The sequence below is a fragment of the Condylura cristata genome, unplaced genomic scaffold, assembly GCF_000260355.1.
Source record: "Condylura cristata isolate star-nosed mole 26May11 unplaced genomic scaffold, ConCri1.0 scaffold00018, whole genome shotgun sequence".
NCBI classification, from domain to species: Eukaryota; Metazoa; Chordata; class Mammalia; order Eulipotyphla; family Talpidae; genus Condylura; species Condylura cristata.
Window position 1 is genome coordinate 21,123,583 of NW_004567119.1, and position 8,250 is coordinate 21,131,832.

General features: G+C 47.5%; 1 protein-coding gene across 1 annotated transcript in view; it reads left to right on the plus strand.

Annotated features, from left to right (window-relative positions):
- Nucleotides 1-8,250, plus strand: part of LOC101625632 (tumor necrosis factor receptor superfamily member 10A) — a 24,729-nt gene that overhangs the window by 6,059 nt on the left and 10,420 nt on the right. The gene's annotated exons all lie outside the window — the stretch shown is intronic.

Here is an 8,250-nt window from a genome sequence, read left to right on the forward strand (position 1 = left end):
TCTCCTTCTCCATCTGCCTCCTTCTCTCTTCTTCTCTCTCCTTTTTCTCTGCTCAGTTCCACCCTCCTTCTGGGTGGGGCAGGGAACCTGGAACTTCCCTTCTCCTAGGGACCGCCCAACGTGGGGCAGGGAACCTGGAACTTCCCTTCTCCTAGGGACCACCCAGTTACAGGCCGAGGGGCCTCTGGACGTGACCAGTTTGCTCTGAGGCTTGTGGCCTGAGCCAGCCACCTATGGGTAGCCCTGCCCCACACTCCCTAGGGCCTGTGTGTGTGGGGGGGAAAGTCTCCCGGCTCAGGCAGACCCCAGCGCAGGCAACCCTGCTGAGCTCCAGCAGCTGGGCCTGGCAGACCACCCAACTCCAACAGCACTGTTGGGGTGGCTTCTCCTCCTCTGCATCCCAGGGCATGTGAGCCAGGGGGAGTCACAGCTAGGGGCTCAGTGGGACCAGAGGCACACTGCACTCCACACCCCTCAGCAGGCCAGGTGTAACAGTGCAGGGAGTGCTGAAGGCCAAAGGTGGCCTGTGGGGCCAAGGTCGAAAGAATTCACCAAGGGCAGGATAAAGTTAAGGAAAAGAATTTACTAGGATACCCCACCAGAGAACAGGGGCCAGACTGATGGCGTAGCCTGCAGCCTGCACAGTGAGCAGAGGAGCAAGGCTTTCACAGCCCTGTGGGAGCTGCTGAGCTCCGCATACCTAAATTCTAACCTACAAATAGAAGAAGGGTAGCAAAAACCGTTGTCTTCTGAAGTTCCTACTTGTAAAAGGTTGACAGGATTTAGTAGAAAACTTTGCCTCTACCTCTTTTTAATCTGAAAACATTATATTTTCTTTAATCTTTTTAATCTGAAAACATTATATTTTCTTTGGCCTAAACCCTAGTAGAAAACTTTGCCTCTACCTCTTTTTAATCTGAAAACATTATATTTTCTTTGGCCTAAACCCAAGCCTTCTCAAACCCTGTGAGCTTTCCCCGTAAAGACCCCAGCATTCCGGGACTCTGCAGAACCCCACCTTACCATCCCATCCTGAAACCCCAGACTTTGTTCAGGTACCTGGGCCAAGACTTCATTTCCTGGTTGGCAGATGGGTTATGCAATTCTTCTAAGTAAAAATAGAAAGCTGGATATTATTTTTCCTTTTTCTAAAGGAAAGAGGTACATTCAGGGAATATTCAAAATGGCAATAGTCTTTTACTAATTATTTCTAAAGTGTAATATGAAAAGAAAAGTTACATATATTGGAATGCCTAATAATAGCAATTATTAATTAATTGCTCTTAGTAAACAGTTTCCCCTTCAAGAGTCTAGTAGAATTCCCTTTCATAAATATTTGTGTCTCATGATCTAAAAGAGTTGCATATAACTTTCTAAAGTTGTTACAATTTCTAAATTGACAACAATTTCAATCACAAAATGAAGAATTCTATTCCTTAACAGTTTTACTCCCTCTACTTTGCCATTAATGGTATAAATTATATTTTTATATATTGTGTACCCATGAACATAGATTTATAATTGTTTATGCTTTTGTCACTTAAAAAAATTAAACTAATTTTAAAAAGTGGAAATAGAACCCAAATTACATAATGCAGATTTATAGTTGTATGATGTACAAATAATCTTATATGAGAATTTTTGTATTTTTGTATATCTTCAACTTACTATTTAGCTTATTTTCCTTCTACTTGAAAAAAATCCCTTTAGCACTTCTTGTAGAACAACTGAGGATTAGAGAGAACAAAAATTAGTCCTGGGTTGTAAAAGTCCATACCACTTCCCTGCCCGAATGAAAGCTGCCCTCAGTAGTGGACTTCCTTGAATGCTCAGACATCTGTATGGCAGAGAGAATTACTCATTGCAGCTGCCCTTCCCCTTCTTAGTGTCCCTGTAAGTTTCTTTCACTGGAGCAGGGAAGGGAGTATCCCAAGTAGCCAGAGGGAAGGAACTTAGCATTGGGAACAGAGCCAGAGGGAAGGAACTCAGGATTGGGAACAGGGCCCTGGAGGCCATGGCAACAGCCTGCAGCTATCAAAGGCCAAACCCAGACCCTGGTGGGGGAAATGGAGAGCAGAGGAAGATGCCCGCAACTGTGAGGAGTGGGGTGGACAGAACTTGGTAACTGCTTTGTCCTGACCAACTAGGGAGAATGGTCAGGCCTGAACTTGTATTTCTGAGCCTAGTGACATGAATGTGGCCAGTGAGACTCCGGTTGGTGAGGTCTGGGTCCTGTTGTCACACACAGACATTCAAGGTCAGGAAGATAAAATAACTCCTGCCCAGTACTGGGGTGGGGAGGCCTTGCCCCTGTGGGGACTCTCCCTCTAGGCCCATCAGGTTTTGTGGGTTTAGTCATCTCTGAGTCCTTCTGTTTTCCAATGGTTTTAAAGACCCTTCCAGGAAAGGAAAACCCAGAGAAGCTGAAATGAGTTTCTGGGCCTTGTCTGTGGAAGGAATGGTAGGGTTACCATAAGATAGCCTGAGCAACTGAGATCAAAGATGAAACGTGGTGATCTTGGAGGTGTGGCAGCCTGCTGCAGACTCTGTATTCAAACCCCCCAGCCTTGGCCCTTGGGATTTTTTGACAGTCTGCTCTCTGCCTGGCACCGAGATGCTAAGGTCAAGTCTCTGACTGAGAAATCTCTCTGGGACACAGTTTTAGTGACTCTGGCACCACGACCTCCGTGCAGGAGTAAAAGCTGAGAGTGGACAGAAGGCCATGGTCAGGGTGGGGAGTTCAGAATTAAGCATGGTGCTCATTGTCTGGGAAAGGAGCAGGATCAGAACAGGTCCAGAATACTGATCTGTGGTCTCTCACAGCAGAGGGCCCACCCATCCCCAACCCCCAACCCCCAACTCCCCCTTCTCCACTCAAGCCAGCCCTCTATCCCCTCCCTGCAGGCCACTCTTCCCTGAGAGGCGGTGTGCCGGGTCACCACGCCCCTCTGACTCACTGGGTTCCCAAGCCCGCCTCCTGGAGAACAGGGTATAAAACCCGCTGGCCACCCCCTTTTTGCATTTTTTCTTGGCGATGCTGTACCTATCTCACTGCATGAACATAGTGGCAAATTCCCGTGCGGCCAAGGCACTTGTCCTAGCCCGAAGGGCGGCGCGGGGAGCCAAGCTGCGACCCACGAGCCCCGGAATCTTTGTCTTGCTAGTGTTCGGGGTCCTGATGTCGGTGAGTTGGCGCCGCGGCTCCTGGCTGGGGAGGGCGCGCCAGGGAGCAGGAATGGCGAGGGGGTGGGGGTGGGGGGGGGGGGGGTGTAGCTCGGGTATCTGCCGGGTTACCTGCTGCCAAGCAAGTGCGGGTAGGGGGTACTCAGGGCAAATCGGGGCGAGGAGCGGGTTTCGGGCGGGAAGGACCGACCGGGCCCAAAAGGAGGCGCGCCCGGCCCCCACTCCCGGGCCTCGGAGGGGCTGGCCCCCGGGAGCGCCCCAGAATTTTCTCAGTGGAGGCCCGGGGAGCCAGCCAGCCCGGGAGCAGCGACTGAGACTGCCTTTCTTGCTGTCTTTTACCTTTGGTTTTAAATCTCAAAATTTGCTGGTTACAAATCAATTAAATGGTAGCCAGTGAAGAGCGACTTTCATCCCGTTCCCCTCCTCGTCTCAGTTCTGACCTGTGAGTGTCAGTCGACGGGAATAATCACAGCTTAAAGAGAACTCAGTTTAGTAAAAGAGAAATGTATTAAAGAGGTTAATTAGCGCTAAACTGGGGAGCTGGCCCTGAGAAGCAATACCAGATTGTTCCGATATTCGAAGCAATACCAGATTTTCCCCACCCCCAAATCTTTTGGCCTCTGTTTTTATAGGTAAGTTATATGCGCAGAAAGAAGTGATCATTTCTTCTTTAAATAAAGGAAGAGGCGTCTCCCCGATACCTACCATTTTCAGTAAATTAAGGAGGTTGATTTCTAGCAAACTTAGTTAACTGGTTAAAGGGGTTTGGGGGTGAGGGGACGACATTGCATAACTTCAAATTATTCCCTAGATCTCATAAAAGAGCTCATTCAGCCAGAGTAACCTCTGTTAGGGGAGGTATGTGTGCCAAAGGTAACTTGAATCTCTTATCTTTAAAGTACCCTTGCCCACTTGGGGCACAGTCAGGCCTTTAATTCATGCTCCTTCGAAAACATGGCAGGGGCTGGATTTAGGGACTTTCCTGAGTTTAGGGATTTTCCCTCAGATCTCCTTTGCCACCCCACACCCCCTTTTTTTTTTTTTCACAGCTAGGAGTGCAAACTTTAACCCCTGGGTATTGGCCCTGACAAGGCAGAGCTAGAAATATTCTGACAGACAAAAGTAGAATTTCCTTTTCTTGACCCACAGCTTGGCAACACTTGCCTAAAACCCTTCCTGTCAGTTTTCTGCACAGAAATGGCTATGTGCAGGCCACCAACAGTTCCCCAGGAGCCAGAAGTCCACGCTTTCAGGCAGGAAAGGTTTAAGAAGGAATGTGAACCTTCTTAAACGAGAACGGGAAGCGATCACTTTGCCAAAAATCCATGCAGAAAACTGCATTTCTTTTTTTTCTAGGCAGAGAGGCTCCAGCCTGTGGTACTTTTCAGGTACCTTATAAGTTAAAAAAAAAAAAAAAAGTTACATGCAGACTAACATTGTAGGTATCATGAAAATTTAAATGCCTATATTTAACAAATTAATTCAAAATTTAAAGAATAATACATTCATAAACATATCAGTTATATAGATCTTACTTTAAAAGTATTACTGTACATGCATCATGAATGACTTAATCAGCCCAGTAAGTCTCTGGGAATAGAAGGCTCTCTGTGTAGGTGATGTCAAAAATCTGAATTTGTGGAATTTGAGACCTAAACCTTCTGACATTCCAAACTCCCCTTTTACCTTTTCTCAAGTCTTGCCATTTTTATACACTTGCAGTCATAATGACTTTTTTTTAGTATTCTAAAGCTAATAACAAATTCCATTGAATGTTTTATGCCAGTACGTGCAGATTTATCTTCTTATTCTTAACAGCCATATCATATTTTACTGTATGGATAAGGCAAAGAACAGCACAATGGACTTTGGCAGAGGACTATGGATGCTTGGAGTTAGGAATATTATGGTGACCACACCCGAGGGAATAAATACCTATACTATGAAAAAAACAAATAATGATGTTACAATATGTCATTAATTTTTTTTTTAAATGGTGCACCATGTTTTTCTGTCTTGATTTCTCATTGTTGGTAGAGGTTTTCTTTTCTTTTCTTTTTAAAGATTTACTGATTTATGCAACAGAACTGGGGTACAGGTCAGAGGTTCAGGAGAGTGAGAGGATTCACCAGAAGGACTGAGTTGGAAGCAGAACACACAGATAGATGAAATACACTGCTGAGGGGAAGAGCGAGCAGGTCAGGAGAGGTCTGCCGCGCCATGTGGGTCATCTCCCTGGCTGGGGATTGAACTTGTGCTGCGGTGGCTGCTGATAACTTCATAGTGCTGTGCTTTAACCTGTTGCACCACCAGGGAGGGCCTGGGAGATATTTTCAAGGACCCATGAGACTGCTGAGATGGGTTGTATTGAACAGAAGATTTATTAGCAGCAGGGGGAGGTGTTGGGGACCTGCATCCCATCTCCGCCTTGATCTATGTCACCTGGCCCAGTTAGAGGGAGGGGAGCAAGTGAGCCCATGTTCATCCTATTCCTGGGAGTTCACAGTCTCGGGGAGGAGATGAGACCTGGGACCCAACTAAAACAAAGGGGCGTGAGACCCTGTCCCCTGTCTAGCACCCCGGCTCCAGTGAGGCTGGGGTGGCTTCAGGAATGTCAGGCTTATGTGGACTCTGACAGAGGTGAAGCTGTAGGTTAAGAGTTTGCTGGAGGATGTGGTTTTGACTAAAGTCAACATTGTGGGTATGTGTTACCATCACAGCACATGTTTCACTGCTGCACTTAGCAGGTGCCAAGTTTTCCTCTCAGCCCTGGGTAGCCCTGTTCACCAGGTCACTCTCATGACTCCCCTACTTGCAGGACTGGCCCCTCCTTGCTCTCTGGTGGGCAGGTGAGAAGCCCCCAGAGTTGGTGACCAATGGCTGGCCCCTGGGAGGTCATCTAGTGCTGCCCGCTTATTTCAGGGAAGAAAAACCTGAGGTTTCAAGAGGAGGGAAGTGGTTTTCCAGGTCATGCAGCCGTGCAGTGGGGGAATCTGAGGCTAGAAGCCAGGTGACTAGACTTGGATTCCATTTTAACATAGTTAAAACAGAAAAGTGTGTGTTGGGGGGTAGGAAATGGGGGGCGGGGGCGGGGGGAGAGAAGGGACTATGTAAAACTCAGAAGCAGATCTCAGGCCCCAAGAAGATCTTGGTAACAAGTCTGTTGCTGATGTATTATGTCAGGATGCCTTAACCTAGGGCAGGAGGAGGAGCGTGCTTGGGTTAATTTTTGAAATGGAGACACACCACCTGCGGGGATCAGTGTTATGGTGCTTCACCTCATGTTGGGGGGTGGGGAGGGCATGGGCGGAAATTCCCGTTAATGATGCCTGTGTGGAGGCTGCCAGATCAGAGCTAAGGGAAGCCTCCTTCCTTCTTATCTTCTCTCCTTTGATCACAGGGCTCAAGTGCTGCAGGGACCTTTCCCTCCCTCCCTCTCTGTCTTTGTGGTGATACAATCTCAGATGTGGTCTCCCTCAAACATAAATGACTGTACCTTAGAAAGTCTACATTCGATTTCTGCCTCCTCCCCCACTCTCTTCATTCTGGTTTATGATCCTGTCAGTGTGGAACTTTCTCTCCATGTCCCCTACCACCCATGGCATTTGTCCCTCTGGCTAGACAGCCTCTCCAGGCTCTTTTTCCCTTCTGTGGGGCTGGAGGTGAACATGTGCCTGCCTCAGCTCCCAGGCACCCAGCTGTGGCCTAAGAAAGGAGAGCTGGCCTGTCCCTGATATCCATCAGCCTTTCACAATGCTGCCCACCAGCCTCCAGATGTGCCTGCCTTCCCAAATGAGTGGTCACTTGGGTTCTAAGATGCCTGGGCTGGCGCTGATAGGGCTTTCCCATCCTGCTGTAGTGTGTTTAATGTGGCATGTGGAACAGGCAACTAAGGACGGAGCAGAGGTAACTGATGTCTTGCTGAGGTTTGCCCAGGTGGCTACTGGGTAGGCCCTGACCAAACTAACACTTTTATTTATTTTTTAATTTTAGGTTTATTTTTATTTATACATACAAGAACTAGGTTGTAGGCCAGAGGTGTGGGGGGTGAGAGGATTCACCAGAGACAGAGTGATGAGCAGAACAGGCAGAGCTCTTGAAATACACTCCTGAGGGGAGCAGAGGGTGAGACAGGAGAGGTCTGCTGTGCCTGGCTGGGAGAGAACTCACGCGCCAAATTCATGTGTACTGGCTGGAGATAGCTGATAGCGTTGAGACTTTAACCTCTGCTCTACCAGGGAGGGCCCAGAGTAGTCCTTTATAAGATAATCATTTGCTCGGTGAATGGTGGACCCAATAGTGCAATCACACGTGACCTGAGCAGCATTTTGTGAGTCTCAAGGGTTAGGTTGAAAGAGGGAGGTGACATGAGAACACTCGAGGCAGATGGGATGTGTTTGTAAGAGGAGGAAAAGGTCCTGGCAGGAAAGTGACTCAAGACAGCCCAGAAGACGCTCCCGGCAACCAGCTCACTGGTTATAGCTTGGTGGCTTCACACTCAGGGCCTGCGTGCATGGGACTCAGCAACGGTTGGCAGCTGCTACTACCCTTTTATCTGAGGTCGGGAACAACAGGCGGATATCCTGTGTTCCCTTCTCTGTTTAGTTCAGTATTAGAAGTTTTGGTTAGAACAGCCAGACAAAAGCAGGAAATAAAAGGAATCCAGGTAGGAAAAAAAGAAGTGGAACTATCATTAATTTCAAACAAATATATATAAAACACCAAAAACTTGTTAGAAACAATAAATGAATACCAGAGTGTGGCAGGTTACAAAATCAACATACAAAAATCAGTTGTATTTTTACATATAAATAATGAATAAGAAGAAACAGAAACTAAGAAAACAAATTTCATTCACAGTTACTTCAAAAAGAGTTAAATACCAGCTCTCCCTGGTGGCGCAGTGGGTTAAAGCACTGTACTAAGAAGCTTAAGCCACTTCCACATGAGTCCGCATGATTTCGATCCCCACATGGCGCGGCAGATCTCTCCTGACCCGCCCACTGCTCCCCTCAGCAGTGTACTTCATCCATCTGCCTGTTCTGCTCCCCACTCTGTCTCTGGTGA